The sequence below is a fragment of the Rhinopithecus bieti genome, unplaced genomic scaffold, assembly GCF_001698545.2.
Source record: "Rhinopithecus bieti isolate Rb0 unplaced genomic scaffold, ASM169854v2 scaffold_34314, whole genome shotgun sequence".
Lineage (NCBI taxonomy): Eukaryota > Metazoa > Chordata > Mammalia > Primates > Cercopithecidae > Rhinopithecus > Rhinopithecus bieti.
The window spans coordinates 587,554-605,606 of NW_016814736.1; the positions used below are offsets into that span (position 1 = coordinate 587,554).

General features: G+C 34.5%; 1 protein-coding gene across 3 annotated transcripts in view; it reads left to right on the plus strand.

Moving 5' to 3' along the window:
• The window catches only part of LUZP2 (leucine zipper protein 2), a 583,280-nt gene that overhangs the window by 416,871 nt on the left and 148,356 nt on the right, over window positions 1–18,053 (plus strand). The window lies entirely within an intron of this gene.

The window sequence follows — 18,053 nt, forward strand, 5'->3', positions numbered from 1 at the left end:
CAAAGACCTCAACCTTCTTGGGAAGTTGTCCTAATCATCAAAAAAGATGACTCTTCTTTATTTTTACAAAATGAAGTGAATTTTATTGTAATAATAAGAGCTAAAATTTATTGAGAGCTTACACTGTGCCAGCTTCTGATATACATGTTTTACTTATTTAATACAACCACCCCTTGAAGTTGGTCATATTTTCCTCATTTTATGAAAGAGAAAACGGGGCTCAGGATGTTAAAAAATGTGTTGAAAGTCATAGAGATTATAGGAAATCATACCCAAGTCTAGTTGTCCTGATCCAAGAAGCCAGTCACTGTGCTGTATTATATGCCTACTATGTGGAAAGTGATATTGTATGGGTGAGATGAGACTAATTAACACACACAGAATATCTAATCAGTTTACTCAGTGTATTGAAATGTGTTGCAATTTTATTTTACCTGACATCAGGAAAAGTCATGATCTCATGTTTCTCATGCCCCTAAATGGTGGTACAATAGTCATGAAGCTGCAAGTAGTCTAAGAGATTATCTAAACATGTTCAATTTTTTCACACACGTGGATGCTGAGTGTCTATGGGAGATAAGGAACTAACACTAGATATTTGAGCTGGTTTGATTCTAAGTGAAAATAGAAACCTCATAAAGCATGCTTAAAATTTCCTATAAAGCAGAACCAAGTTCATATTCTATTCCCTGTCTGAGATAACTTCATTAAACAAATATTTGAGCAGCTGTAAAACTTTTGTTACATCTGCAACCAATTTAAAATTTAAGTTGGCAAGGTCTACACTCAACTGGGACATCTGCCACCAGTAGGATAATGCAATGGCTATCTGGTGGTGGCTTTAGTTAATATTTATAGAATTGAATTATTATTCATGTGTGCTCAATTCTATATCTTTTGTAAAATATGACTATTAAAGTAGAAAATAATCTGTATGTATATTAAAACATAATTTTTTAAAACAAAGGAATGATTTGAAAATAATTTTAGTAAAATATTTGGTTTCAACTAATTATCTTTCTCATGACTTGCATATTATGTTTTTCTATAATTTTAAAGATAATATATTTTAGTCTTTGACCAAAGGTATTTCAGTTGTCAAAAGCTCTGAACGTATTCTAGATGGCTGATTCAGCTTGGTCTTTTTCTCTATTATTAACTCGAAACAATGCTATAGATAATTTAAGCTCCTTTCATATTGGAAGTCTACTTTTTATTTTGATATAGCTAAGAAAATACAGAAATGACATGTATGTGTTTCTCATTTTTCCCCTAGTTTGTCTACTGCCAATCCTTTCTAGCTGGGAGAAAAAAAAATATTTCCATTGTTTTACCTTTTTGCCTTTTATTTTGTGAGAATATTCTTTAAATTGTAAGGATATATCCATTTTAAAATGCATTAGTCTGATTTATTAAATTTCTTAAGGGGAAGAAACCGTAAATACTAAAAGAAATATACGTAAGTCTGGAGAACACATACTGATTCCTGAAACATTAAAAAGTAAAAAATTGTGCATCTAAGAATTGTTGAAATAAACACACATGGTTTAGATTTAGTCCAGAATGCCATCCATTTTCCTAAGATTTCTTTAGTAAGGGATGCTATAACCTGAAAGTTTGTGTTCTCTTAAAATTCACATGTAGAAACCTAACCACCAGTGTTGAGGGTATTAGGAGGCAGGGAACTTTGAGAGGTGATTAGGTCACTGATGGAAAATGAAGGGGTGCTGAATGTGGGTGTTTAGTGTCTCTTTAACAGAAAACTTATTTTACCTGGTGGATGTCCTAATGTGTATTTCCCTTACCTGTGACCAGGGGTTTCCTCCCATGGGAGCTGGTTATACTAGCAGGTACCCTGTTGGCTCCTCTCTGACCTGTTTATGCCTTCCTGACCTCCTTCACTGTGCTGCTGTGAACCCTGTGGACCGTGTGTTTTCCTGGCGTCCTGGGGAAAACCCAGCCTGGGAAGCCCCTAGTTTATTTTATTTTATTTTTCTTATTTTTTCAGAAGGAAGGCACAAATATAATACACCATCAAAGCATAAACAATTCAAAAGATTTTCTATTTACATATCCTTGACAGGGATGTGCAATGAGTCTAGAGGACAATCTTCTGTTTCTAGGTTAAGACAGGAATGAAAGGTCAGACAGAGAGCCAGCACATGGCAACTGGCACTAATGCATATACAAGCACGTGGCAACAGGTACTAATGTATATGTAAGGGAATAAGGTGTGGGTCATTTTAAGTTTGTTGGCAATGAATGATCTCTTTAAAGGAAGTAGTAGAAAAGCAGGCAGCCCAGTCTGCTAGGCAAAATGGTGCCTATAAGTTGTTATCTTTGGCCATTGACTTGAACCATTTGGGTGATGTATAGAACTGGAAATTGTGCCAGAGGTAATGGAGCCCTAGTTCTGATATGAGAAAGTTAAACTTGTATTCAAAATGGATGCAGAGGCAACATAAAATTATAAGAATACACTACCTTCTAAATCCTATTGCTCTCTTTAGCATAGGATATAAGATTTCCCATTATAAAATGACATATTTAAAAGGGCAAATTCATTTTCTAGTCATTTAGAAAACACATTTAAATGGAAACAAATGTGGACCTCAGGCAGTCATATAAAGTGGTGCACAGTCAGTTTTAGGAAGTTCTAAAATAGTAGATGCTTTCCACAGTGAGACACAGAAATCTCTGGTTTTATTTTGGGTACTGCTGCAGGTGTTTTTTCTCTTGGTTTAAATTTAATTGCACTTTGGACAAATTAATGCATGTTTTCAGCTGCCTGGCCAGAATGGTATATTTTATTTAAGTCTACAAAATGTAATTAAGCACATTTACATAATTTATTGTATTTGGCAATTTTAAATGGTCCCAGATCATTACTTTCACCTTGAAAAATCATTGAGGCCTTATCATTCCACTTTATAATTAAGCACAATGATTTACAGCCTTCATTCAGTTGTCATAAGAACTGTATTCCTGTCTTACAACTGCAGATGCCTCTCCCTACTTGGTTCTTGCCTATTTTCTGAGCCTTATTCATACGCTTTTTCTTTATTCTGTACAAAGTCCTTCCAATAAATTTATTTATGCATGATTTTGTCATTATTGGGTATGATTATATTCCAATTAATATAGAATAAGATTATGAAAGTATGCTGGATTTATGATCTTTTAGGTTTTACAGCTAAAAATTTTGTTGTTTTGGATTTGAGTTAATGTGTAAGCTATGCTGCAAGTATGATATTTTAAGTTTCCAGTCAAAAATCAAAATGAGATTAAGAGGATATAATTATATTAAATATTTTGTCATTCTCTGACTTAAATGTGGGTTTTATTGCACATGCAGTGAGAAATATTACACGACATTTTTAGGCAGATCTGACACATCCGCATGCTGAGTTCCCTAGAAGTTGTAGGAATATTTGTTTTTAAACTACCCAACACCTGAACACCATCTGACATTGTTAGGCTTTGTGCCCGCCCCCACAAAGCTCCTCTTGAATTGTAATCTCCATAATCCCCATGTGTCAAGGGAGAGACCAGGTGGAGGTAATTGAATCTTGGGGGATGGTTTCCCCATGTTGTTCTCATGATGGTAAGCTCTCACGAGACCTGATGGTTTTTAAGGGGCTCTTCCCACTTCACTCGGCACTACTCCTTCCTGGAGCCTTGTTAAGAAGGTGCCTTGCTTCCCCTTCATCTTCAGCCATGATTGTAAGTTTCCTGAGGCCTCCCAAGGCGTGCTGAACTGTAAGTCAGTTAAAACTCTTTCCTTTAAAAATTACCCAGTCTCAGACAGTTCTTTATAGCATCATGAAAACAGACTAATACACCATCCATTTGAGAGGTATTCCCTAAATAGGTGGTATGCAGGATCTACCTTCCACTTACAGAAGCTGAAAGGGGATGGATATTTTCTCTCTCACACCCTGGTAAAATATGGCGTTAGCCTAAAATACAAGTTTAGTTACCTGAATGTTCTTCTTTGCTGTTCTTAACCATAAGAAAGTGACAAAACTATGTGATTATGTATAACATGTGGGTGGGGGGCAAAAATATTTAAGCATGATATCAATCACGTACTGGAGGCATATAACTAAAAAACTAGGCTATACTAGCACTAAGACAAGGCTTTATCAAGGTGAGGAGGTGAGGCAAACACATCATTACCAGGTTCCAAATTTTTCTCTCCATATTCAGGTCTTCTTTTTCTAAGTAAAATATATTCTCAGATAAACTATGTGATCTGTTTCAATGCCTAAGTAATGTCAAATGATAATTGTTTCAGAAATAAGAATGATCACATTGTAAGTGAAAAGGTTAAATTGGTAAATTGTCTGAGGATCAGAACTCCCTTTTCAGTGTCCTGTGCCATCATGTTTTTGAAGAACATGTCATCTGAGAACAATCTCAGTATGATCTCTGAGGAGAGTCTCCCCTGTGCCCCACAGTTGGCTCAGCTGAGGCCACTTGTAATTAATTATCCCCAGATTCTGGACACATTTCAAAATACTGAAATGTTCTAATTTTTAAACTCTGGCAATGACATTTAGCTTTATGGAAACATTTCTTTATGCTGTTGCCCAGAATTACCAACTGCCAGAATAAATTATGGACACACATTATAATCACTGCCCATTTATGGATGGCCACAAAGATATCTATGTTGTGGAGTGACAGCCTTTCCTATGCTCATCCAGGTGCATTGTAGAAGTATATCATAAATGTTTTAATTAAAATGATGTTCATTTCTCTGCTTTAACACCTTAACACTGGACAGAATAAACAAAAGGAAATTCAAGTGAAATTTTCTTTGCTATAATGAAGAAATAGTTGTTCTCCCCCAGCCCCATGGAAATCAATATATTCAGATAGAGATTAGATTACATGATATACAAATTTCCCCCTAAGAAGTGTATAATCTGTAACATACAATTGTGAATTAATACATGAGCAAATATATTATAAAAATTGTAACCAAGCATATACTCAGGGAGAAAAGATATGGAGTCTCAAATTCTGTTAATACAGAGGTGATAACGAACTAATTATATGTAGTCATCAAAATAATTATTCTACTGTTCATCAAACTTAATTACAAGACAAAAAGAAGAAGCACATGACAATAATGACATGATTAATGCAAATTCTAGCAGAACCTGTAAAATATCTAGAATATAGATGTTTTCAGATATTCTGGCAGTATTCAGCTCTGCAGATACAATTTCTTAAACAAGTGGTATCACCGTTTAAAACTAGTTATTTGCTTGGGGTAACTGACTAGCAGTCATTCACTCTAATCAATCTCGTAGGCTTGATTTATGAATAAGAATTTTGCGGCTGTGAAAGCTGAAGTTAAGGATGTGGGGAAGCATTAGAGAGGATCATCCAAAGTTCTTATACATGAATTCCTAATGTATTAGGAACTCTACCTACTGGCATCGTAAAATGAATTGGTTGTTTGAGATAGTCACATAATCTGGATTTATTCATCTTTATCCTGAAATACATTATTTCATAGATGGTAAGATTCACATATTTAATAATACATAAAGAAAAATTGTGCAAATAAGAAAATATATGTACATATTTATATGAATATGCTAACAGAAATTTCTAAAATCACATATAGAAAAATATAAAGCATTTTGGGGACATTTACAAGAGTAGTGAAAGTTCTTACAACTCTCAGTTATACCCAATGATGTCTCGATTAGTACCTATTATAAAATTTATAATAGAATGTTTATACCATCCAAAAAAAGTTAAAATATATTAAGAATAGCCTATTTCTCTTTAATAGAGCATATATATAAAACTCTATTTGCTAATATTTCTATTCTCTAAAACATTCTGTTTATAGATAAGCCCTCTGCTATTTCTAGTCAAGTGCTAATCTTTTGAATGAAGCTGAATTAGGTAGACAACTGCTGGATGTATCCTGAGAAACAAGTAATGTGTATATTTCATTTATTTTATAAGTAAGAGCTACAGACTGAGGTCACAATCTTTTCAAGGGTTATTAAATTCATTATTTTAACTAACTCTTTTGAACATCTACCTCATGTTGTTAATTGAGGACATTTCTGAGTGTATAACAACATAAGAATAATAGTTTTTAAACTTGAAAGAGATGACAAGTTAATGAGTAAAGGAGAAATATGAAATATCACAGAATTCCTTGACACTAAATGATGTTTTGCAAATACTGAACAGAATGATGTTTGTAAACTTTCTACTGGTTTTCAGGAGTCCCAAGACTATAGGAAAATGTACATCACCTAATTTTGTCACATATGAATAATTGTTTTTCCTTTTTGTTTCCAAGAAGCACAATGTAGACTAAGAGGTAGATTTTTTTTTTTTTTTTTTTTTTTTTTTTTTTTTTTTTTTTTTTTTTTTTTTTTTTTTTTTTTTTTTTTTGAGGCGGAGTCTTGCCTCTGTCGCCCGACTGGAGTGCAGTGGCCCAGATCTCAGCTCACTGAAGCTCCGCCTCCGCCGGGTTTACGCCATTCTCACTGCCTCAGCCTCCCGAGGTAGCTGGTACTACCAGGCGCCCGCCACTCGCCCGGCTAGTTTTTTTTTGTATTTTAGTAGAGACGGGGTTTCACCGTGTTAGCCAAAGGATGGTCTACCCCGTCTCGATCTCCTGACCTCCGTGATCCGCCCGTCCCTCGGCCCTCCCAAAGTGCTGGGATATTACAGGCTTGAGCCCAACCGGCGCCCGGCCTAGAAAAAATATTTTTAAAGATACATGTTTAAGATGTTCAGCTTTTGTCAGATGAAGCAATAGGTCACAATAATGTCACAGAGACAATGAATTTCCAGCTTAATCCTCAGCAATAACATAATACTCATTATCAGGCATTATTCATTTATTCGTTCATGAATGTTATTCCTTCACATTCATTAAATAATAACTACAAGTTGAATGATGTTTTCAGCACTGGACACACAGAAAAGTCAGATTCATTTTTTTGTTTAGATGAAGAAGAAGGAACAGAATATAAATAGCAAAAAAACAAAAAAAATCAAAACACACAGAAAAAAACAAAAGTAGCAAAACTCAGTACTCAGAAATTCTGCAGAGTATTTATATACACATGCACACATACACACATTCACACCCTATAATACCACTTTTATTATGCTATTTTGCATGGAAAACTCTCTAGGAATATTACATTTTATTAAAACAACAACGGAGATCCTTGGAGAAGATTACACATAATACATCACCTAATAGCGTGAAGGTTTTTATCTGCTTATCTTGTCTCCTAGTTTTAAATATACACGTTTAAGCTTTACACATTTAGACTCACAATATGGATAACATTTTATTTTCCACATTTTCAGTCAATATTACAATACTTCTTTAAAGCCCTGGCATGTATTTTTTTCACTGCCATCCGATTTCATGCTGACATACAAACACATGAACAAATACACACACACACACACGCACACACACGGATTATTACTTTTTAAAATTTTGGCCATAGTTTTAGACATTTCCCTGCAAATTGTTTTCCTCTAGGAACAATTTAATATGCACATCCATCCAGGAGACTAATTATAAATCTGCTTTACAATTAGTAGAGATTTTTGATAGCTATATAATTTTCATTGTACATTCTGTGTTTCGATAGTTTATTTTCATATCTGTAGCCCACTCTAACTCAGAAGGTGAGCTCTTCAGAAGCAGGTAACTCGTTTTATATTTGTATTCTCAAGATTTAATGCTGAGTCTAACACAGAGAAGTCAATGAATATGAGTAAACAGAATATGCATGAATAAATGAACCTTTTTAATGAATCTTTTTAAAATAATTCCTTTTTGTGTGTGTGTATGTGTGACAAAATTTCATTCTTGTGCCCAGGCTGGAGTGCAATGTCATGGTATTGACTCACTACAACCTCTGCCTCTCAGGTTCAAGCAATTCTCCTGCCTCAGCCTCCCGAGTAGCTGGAATTACAGGTGCCTGCCATCATGCCCAGCTAATTTTTGTATTTTTAGTAGAGATGGGGTTTCACCATGGTAGTCAGCCTTGTATGGAATTCCTGACCTCAGGTGATTCACCCACCTCGGCCTCCCAAAGTGCTGGAATTACAGGCATGAGCCACTTATGCCCAGCCAAGTAATTTCAACTTTTATTATAGATTAAAGGGTACATGTGCAGGTTTGTTATATGGGTATATTGTGTGACGCTGAAGGTCAGCATAGTACCCAGTATTTTTTTTTTTCAGCCCATGCCTCACTCCCTGCCTACCCTATCTTATAGTCCCTTGTATCTATTGTCCTTATCTTTATGTCTATGTGTATTCAATGTTTAACTCCCCCTTATACATGAGAACATGTGACATTTGGTTTCCTATTCCATTTAGCCACTGTGGAAAGCAGTTTGGAGCTTTCTGAAGAATGAATCTTTTCATTAAAAAAAATTATACTCTCTAGACTTTACATACGATAGAGGTTAACTGGGGGCAAGTGAGAATGGGATGTCTATTAGAGTAAATAGGAAGATTACAAAAAACTTTCAGAAGCAAATAGTCACTACAATCAAAATAGTTATTAGACACATAGAAAATGAGGAGGAGAAAACACAAACCAGGATAATGGCTGGGTGAAGTCAAGTTCTTGGGACTTAGGAAAAAATAACGAATCTATCTTGGTTACAGCAAAGCGTTTATGTAGGTAAGACGGAAGACTGGTGAGAGATTCTCAAATTTTTAATCCGTTGAAATTCAGTCTGTTTGTAATGTATAAAACTCCATGAGAGATTTTCAGTGGGGTGGTGTAAGATTCTCACCATATTTTAGGAAGTTTAGGAAGTTTACCCTGAAATAAATGTGTTAAGTAGGTTGAGTTACAGTGAACCTTAGAGTAGGCTAGAAAATTAGCTCTTTGAAGAACCCAGCAAGTGGGAGTCAAGCTAGAGGAAGAACAAGAGGATAAAAACTTTAGGAATGATTATATATATTAAAAAAAAAAAAAAACTGCAAGAAAACAAACATTTTATTTTTTAAAATTTATCCTTTTTTTAACTTTTATTTTAGAATCGGGGGTGCAGGTGTAGGTTTGTTTCCTGTATATACTACATGATTCTGAGGTTTGGAGCATGAATAATCCTATCACCCAGGTACTGAGCATAGTACCTAAGAGTTTTTAAACCCTTGCCTGCCTCCCTCACTCCTCACTCTTGTAGTCCTCATTTTCCATTGTTGCCATCTTCTATCCATGAGTACCCAATATTTGGCTCCCATTTATAAGTGAGAACATGTGGTATTCGATTTTCTGTTCCTGTGTTAATTTATTTAGGATAAAAATCTCCAGTTGCATCTATGTTGCTGCAAAGGACTAGATTTCCTCCTTTTTATGGCTGCATAGTATTCCATGGTATATATGTACCACATTTTTTCTTTATTCAATCCACCGTTGTTGGGCACCTAAGATGATGCCATGTCTTTGCTAATGTGCTGCAATGAACATGTGAGTGCATGTGTCTTTTGGTAGAAAGATTTGTTTTCTTTTGGATCTTTGGCCAGTAATGGGATTGCTGAGTCAAATAGTAGTTCTCTTTTAAGTTCTTTGAGAAATATTCAAACTGCTTTCCATAGTGGCTTCACAATTTACATTCCCACCAATATTGTATAAGTATTCCTTTTGCTCCACACCCTCATCAGCATCTGTTGTTTTTTGACTGTTTAACTATAGCCACTCTGACTGGTGTGAAATGATATCTCATTGTGATTTTGATTTGTATTTCTCTGAAGATTAGTGATGTTGAACATTTTCTCCATATGATTGTTGGTTGCTTGTATGACTTCTTTAGAAAATTATTTGCTTATGTTTTTGTCCATTTTTTAAGGGGGTTATTTTTTTTTCTTGTTTAATTGTTTTTCTTATAGATTCTCAAACAGATTTTACATCTTTGTCCCCTTCCTTTTGCCTTGCCTTTAACATGGATTCCTCCCCTTTTTTGAAAGAGAGTGACATAGTGAAATTTGCAGTTCAAAAAAAGAAAAATACATTGGCAATTGAAATTTGTATAACACTCTATGATATGCATTTATATATAAATATGTTCAGTTTTAACAGATGCCTATTAACATATAGTTGAATGGATCTAGGAGATTCTGCTATTGAGGGAAAAAAAAAACTGGAATGTATTTTCAAAATTGTACAACTCCTATTCATACTATTTTATACTTGACACAAATATCTGTGATATTTGTGTATAAATATCACAGATATTTGTGCATAAATATCACAATATCCATTGACATGGATATCTGTGAGAAAATATCCATGAAGAGAAATGTAAGAGCTTACATAAATTGGAAGAGTAAAGCATATCTAAGACATCCAGTTTACTTACGAGTGACAATTATAAAAAAAATTCAGGTAAGTATGTCAGATCCTTGTATCTGCTTTCAGGTACTCTGGCCAAATAGCAGTAACATCATCTTTAAAAACTGAATTTAAGGCCGGGTGCGGTGTCTCATGCCTACAATTCCAGCACTTTGGGAGGCCGAGGCGGGCGGATCTCGAGGTCAGGAGATCAAGACCATCCTGACTAACACGGTGAAACCCCATCTCTACTAAAAATACAAAAAATTAGCCAGGCATGGTGGCGGGAGCCTGTAGTCCCAGCTACTCGGGCAGGAGAATGGTGTGAACCCGAGAGGCGGAGCCTGCAGTGAACCAAGATCCTGCCACTGCACTCCAGCCCCTGGGTGACAGAGCTAGACTCCGTCTCAAAAAAAAAAAAAAAAAAAAGGAAGAAAGAAAAGAGTTGAAAACCAGGATGGTTCAGGGGATGCACATATACCTATAAAACATGCCAATTTCTTGTATAAATGTAAGCTTTTAAAATACATTTCCAGTCTCATATGAAAACTACAAATTTTATTGCCAGTGTTTTGGGGTGAAACCCAAAACCTGTGTGAGGTACTTGGAAATGGACTGGAATTCTGGAAAGAGTAGGTGGAAAATGAAGGCAAAATAGTACAGTTTTCTATTAGATGGGACTAACGTTAAACTCTGAGTCAAGAGACATTTATCACATCATTTCCTGAGACAGAATAAAAACAAACAAACCAAAGATTGTCTTTTCTACCTGTTTAAGAGATTGGTAGTTTTACTAACTTATTTTTCTCTGAAAATAACATACACATATTGGCAATTTTCTTTCACTTTCTCTAAAGTAGATACAGTGATGTAAAAAGAAACTATCAAATTTTCATACTTTGAAAGACTGAAAAGTTTAGAAATGTCTAAACTTATTCACTTACATTTATTGATCATGTGTAATGACCTCATCAGGGATACCTTTTTTGATTCATTTACTCCAAATTATTATCCTTTATAATTTTATAATTGTTCACTCATCTTCAGATATATTATGTATCTTATAGCGTGTGATTTAGTAATTATGTGTGGTAGAGTGTGATCTTTTGTTTCAAATGTAGGCTATTTGAAGTGATATTATACCACTTCCTACATTTGAAGTGGTACAATATCAATTCTAAATAGACTTCTAAATATACTAAATAGACTCTAGAAAAACAAGAAGGTGAAAGAAAGACAAATTGTGAGATTGTAAACAAAATCTGGCTATATATATTGATTATATTAAATTTCATGTAAATACTTTAATTGAGAGAAAGCTATTGCCAGACTGTATAAAACTATACAATCAAATTATACTTGACAATTATTAAAATGCACTTTAAATACAAAGACACAAGAAAGATGAAAGTAAAATATGAAAATATATGCTATGCAAACTCCAAGAGAAAAGACTTTAGCAAGTCTAATATCGGATAAATTAGCCATGACAAAATAAATTGCCAGAGAAAAAGAGAGGCATATTATAATGATAAAAGGGGCAATCCTTTATTCTAAAAGACGTAACAATTCTTAAATTTGTAAGCACCTAAAAAAGCTTCAAATTTCATGAAGCAATAATTGACAGACTTAAACAAAGGAATAGACAAATCCACAATGACTTTTGGATATTTTAATATTCCTTTCAAGCTAATAGATAGAACAAAGAGAAAATTCCGTGAAGATGTAGAAATTGGAAATCTAATGACTTTCAAGTTCTTTATATGTCAGTGCTGAAAATGAAAGTCTCTTTTGTTATATGTACTTAATGTTATTTTTAAATGAACTTCACCATCTTTGCCAATGATACCTATTTCTATTGACTGATTTCCTCCTCCTCTGTCTTAAGGCTCTCATTTTCCTGATTCTTGTGTTTAATGATTTTGAATGAATGCTGAATTATAAATATTACATGATTGGGCACCTGGATTTTGTTATCTTCTAAGAGTATTACAGTTTATTCTAGTAGATAGTAATTGTTTAGGTTGATTATTTTGGGTTTTGTTTTTAAGCTTTATAAGTTTGGTCTAAATGAGCCTTTACAGGACTGTTCTGACCCTGCTTGTAAGACAGATCTTTCTAAGGTTTTTACTAAATATCTTAGTGGTTAAGTCTTTCCATTCTGACTTGTTGGAAATTGAATGTCTAGGTGAGCTCTACTAATTTTTTACCTTGCAGTTCTTTTCTGGTGGTTTCATGTAAATACTTTAATTGAGAGAAAGCTCAATTAAATATTTTCTGGTCTTGCAGCATGTTTGCTTATGCATATGCAGATTTCCATTCATCTGAAGACATAAGGGAAGACCCCTGAAAATCCGCTGTACTCTTTTTCTACATTGCATTCTTAAATTAAGTTTAGACCAAAGTTGCCTTCTTATACATTTTAAGTTTGGCCTAAAGGTTTCTCTATAACATAGTGAAGTATAACCTAACTCGTATGTTAAGCAGAATGTAACCTACACTTGTGCCAGCCACTGAGTTTTTGCCAATCAAGAGAAGCCGACTGTTAAAACCATGTACAAACACAGCAAACACCAAGCTGTAACCAATGCATGGCTGTTTTTGTATCTCACTTTCATTTTCTGTATATCATTTTGCTTTTTCTGTGCATAAATCTTTGATCACATAGCTGCATTGGAGTGTCTCTGAACTTATTCTGGTTAAGGGGTTGCTGATTTGCAAATCATTCTTTGCTCAAACTGTTAAATTTAATTTGTCTACGGTTTTCCCTTTAACAGCTTCAAAGCCTCTGCTGTTTTGTAACATAAATTCTACCTGATCACCTTCCCTTAATCTTAAACTCTTCTCAACTAACCAAAACTTTTGCATTTTGCTTGGGTTTTTCTTTTGTATGGTACTTCATAAATTGCCTCCAGAGAAAAACAAACAAACAAACAAAACCCAAACAAACAAAAAAGAGCAACTGCAGGGATTTCTTGCCTACTTCTCCTCTTTAGTACGGTAGTCTGGCAGTAGTGGTTGTCTGCTGTCTTAAACGTTTGTTTTATTATATTCTGTCTAGTTATCTAGTTCATTATGGCAAGAGGGCTTGTCTGAGGCCAGATGCTTCATATTGGCTAAAAGAGTTATTTTCTCAACTGATTTTTGACAAAGGCTCTAGATATTTCAATGTACAAAGGAGCACTTCTTCAACAATTGGTGCACAAGCAACTGGATGTTTGCAATAAAACTAAAAGTGAACCTTGACCCTTACCTCACTTCATTAAAAAAAAAAAAAAAAAAAAGGAAATTTGAAGAGGTTAACAAAAAAGAGTACACCCCAAAACTATAAAACTTTAAGAAAACTATTTGAGAAAAAATTCTTCATGACTTTGAAGTAAACAAACATTTCTTAGGGCACAGAAAGCACTATTCCCAAAGACGTCTTGACCAAACTTTAGACAGACTCCTCTGAGTTCACTTATCAAATGAGCCTTGTCTTAGACTTGTCTTGTCTTAGACTCTTCTAGTCCAATTGTAGCTGGGATCCTGAGACTCCCCACACCCTTGATATCTAAATCTGATCAAATGGCTTTCAGCAAGGATTCTATTAGGCAGTTTTAGCAAGAATCCCTCTACCCATGATCGCTCCTATTAGTAATTGTCTATCCATTGACCTCCATAATTCTGCTCATCGGCTAGAAATCCCCAGCTGTCTTTGCTATATTTTTGCTATTTTTAGAGTTGAGTCCCATCTCTCTCCCTTATTTCAATAGCCTTGACATTTTTTCAAAAGTCCTGAATCAAACCTTTCTTATCATGTTACTAGTAAACATGAAAAATAGAACTTCAGTAGAATATAGTAGTGTAATATTTTGGTCTCCCTTAATAAAATCAAACATAGGTTAATACTTGCAGCTTTATTTCTCAAATTCTAATAATGAGATGAGTTATTTAGTCCAAAGTGTTTTATTGTCAATCAAATTTAGGAAAACCATTTATATTAAACACAATTTTATTATTAAAACATCTAATAATAGTAATTAAGTTCAGGAGTACATGTTCAGGGGTACATGTGCAGGTTTTTTTTATAAAAGTAAAGTGGTAAACTCATGTCATAGAGGTTTGTTGTACAGATTATTTTGGCACCCAGGTACTAACACTTGTACCCAATAGTTATTTTTTATTTATTTTTTTTTTTGATCCTCTCCCTCCTCCTACCCTCAACCCTCAGGTAGACCCCAGTGTCTCTTGTTCCCCTCTTTGTGTCCATGATGCTCAGTATTCTAATAAAAGACTCTGAGAGGTCCGGAGAAAATAAATCTTTTTAACATTGGTCAACTCATATTATCATAGCATTAATCTTTTTGGGGGGAGTGGAGAGTAAATATTATTGAAGAAAGTTAAATGGTTCTGTGGAACGTCTTTATCAAAACTCTAGCTTCACTAATGGTGTGGAATGTTTAACACTGCTTGCTATTCTATAAACTTGACAGGCACATCCTGATCATTGAAAAGCCTACTCCAAGTAATTAAGGAATAATCTATTCTGAGAAATCAGTGTAATAAGCAGAGATAACAGGTCAGTGAAATAAATAGTATGCTAAAAATTAGTCCTGTGTTATATATATTAGTTAACAGGTATGTTTCCTCCTCAGAAAAAAATATAAAATAATATAATTTTTGAAGGATAAAAGTTAGTATTTGTTATAATATATATCATTCAGATCAACATTCAAAATTTCCCCTGAGAGTTAGCAGCATTAATAAATGAAGAAATAATAATAAAAATAAATGAATACAAACATAGGTACATAAATGAACAGAAGAAAGAAAAAATAGCTTTAAGTGGAGATGCAAATTTTATATAGTATATGCTACAGACACCAACTTTTAAATATGCTATTTATTAATTTATAGTTATTTCTTAATTCTAATAATGTTTCTCAGTTGTGAGTGGTTTTTGGTAGGACATAAATACTCCTATCCGATGTACATCCCCTATTTTGTCTCCATTTTAAAGAGTTTTATTTTGCTACAATCTGAGCAACACTGCAGAGCCAGAACATATCAGTATATATCCCTTTATTAGGGATACACATCTCTTCAAATATGAAATTAATATATATCAGATTAGCTTTACAAAAAGGACCCTAATATTGTACCTTGTATGATCAGTGCAAATATTTGGAAAAAGACATTACTCGAATAAATCAGAATAACTTCCTCCCATTTGTGTAAAACATTTCATGGTACTGAAATTCTAACTGAGCTTTTTAGATTTCCAAATTTTAGCTAAAGAGGAAAGCACCAAGTATTCTTTCAAACTGGAACAACTGTACCCCCTCGCCCCATGATAGGAAAACAAAATAAAAAACCCTGTTCAAAATTAGCTTGGAATTCTAAGTGGGGAACTCTTAAACTTAATGTATTTGTTCATGCACTCTGCATTAAATGCTCATTTTGCTCCTGGTGCTTATCCAGTTGGCCCTCCTTAGAGTCATCATGTATAATATGTATTTGTATCAAGACATTATCTACTCCTAGAGAGTCAATATGATGTCTGAATCCTGTGGGTTTTACAGTTATCTGCTCTCCTTTAGCCTGCCCATCTAAAGACAGTCCATGTTCTTCAGTTATTGGGGTAAAAGACAGAAAAGCCTGAGTGCAATAAACCAGATACAATTAAATAGCCATGAGGGGTTAGACTCAGATGGTTAAGAAGTGTCAGAGGAACAAGCATTTGTCTTTGAACTACGTCAATTATGAGATATTTAAAGGGTAACAGATCTGTGTGTACTCATTCACACACCACAGAAAGAGTATACCTCTCGGGCCTGTAAGAAGAAATGGCTTCTGAGAATCAAGGAGTTCAACATACTGATTTCATTTATTTGTTTTTATATAACCAGTAATGGGATTGCTGGATTACATAGTAATCAATTTTTAATTTTTTTGATACACTTCCATACTGTTTTCCATAATGGCTGTACCAATTTACATTCCTAGCACCTGTACATAAGAGTTCCCCTTTCTCCACATCCTCATTAGTACTTGTTATTTGTTGTCTTTTTGATAATAAGCATCCTAACCTGAGTGCAGTAGTATTTCATTGCTTCATTGCACTTTCCTGATGATTAGTAATGTTTAACATTTTTAGTATATCTATTGACATTTGTCTTCCTTTGAGAAATGTTTATTCAGATATATTGCTAACTTTTTTTTTTTTTTTTTTTGAGATGGAGTCTTGCTCTGCCAACCAGGCTGGAGTGCAGTGGTGCCATCTCGGCTCACTGCAAACTCCGTCTCCTGGGTTCACACCATTCTCCTGCCTCATCCTCCCAAGTAGCTGGGACTATAGACACCCGCCACCAGGCCTGGCTAATTTTTTTGTGTTTTTAGTAGAGATGGGGTTTCACTGTGTTAGCCAGGATGGATTTGATCTCCTGACCTTGTGAGATACCCACCTCAGCCTCCCAAAGTGCTGGAATTACAGGCATGAGCCACCGTGTCTGGCCTATTTTGCCAATTTTTGATAAATCACATTATTGGATTTTTGCTTTTGTGTTCTTGGTTTGTTATAGATAGTAACCCTTTGTCAGCTGACTAGTTTGCAAATACTTTCTCCCATCCTTCAGGTTGTCTCTTCACTGTATTGTTTTCTTCTGCTGTGCAGAAGTAGTAAATCCTTACCTATCAATAGTAACTTTGACTATAAATAAACTAAATAATCTAATTAAAGTATATAAAGTGGTTAAATGGACTAAAAAAAGACTCAAATATATGCTGCTTATAAGAAACTTCTTTCACCTGTAAAGACATGCATTGACTGAAAGTGAATGGATGGAAAAAGATATTCCATGCAAATGGAAACCAAAGCAGATTAGAAGTAGTTATACTTACATCAGATAAAATAGACTTTCAGTAAAAAATGATTTAAAAAATGACAAATAAGGTCATTATATAATGATAACAGAGTCATCACAGTAGGAGGATATAACAATTGCAATTACATATGCATCCTACACTGGAGCATCTTTATATGTATATATAATAACAGATCTAAATGGAGATATTTATTGTGATATAAGAATAGTAAGGTACTTTAATACCCCACTTTCATACCTAGACATATTATCCAAACAAAAAAATCAACAAAGAAACATCAGAGTAAGGCCAGGTGCGGTGGCTGATACCTGTAATCCCAGCATTTCGGGAGGCCGAGGCAGGCAGATCACCTGAGGTCAGAGTTCAAGACCAGCCTGGTCAACATAGTGAAACCTTGTCTCTACTTAAAATACAAAAAAAATTGTATTTTAACAGGCATGGTGCGAGGCATGGTGGTGCACATCTGTAATCCCAGCTACCTGAGAGGCTGAGGCAGGAGAATAGCTTCAACCCTGGGAGGCAGAGGTTGCAGGGATCTGAGATCGTACCATTGCACTCCAGCCTGGACAATGGAGTAAGACTCCATCTCAAAAAAAAAAATTAAAAAAAAGAAACATCAGAGTTAAACTGTACTCTAGACAAGACAGACTTCATGGAAATTGACAGAACATTTTGCCCAACAGTTATAGCATACACATGGAATGTTCTCCAGGATAGACTGTATTTTAGGTCACACACACACACACACACACACACACACACATATATATAAATAAATATATAAATATAAACAAATAACATTTTAAAAAATAAAATTACATCGATT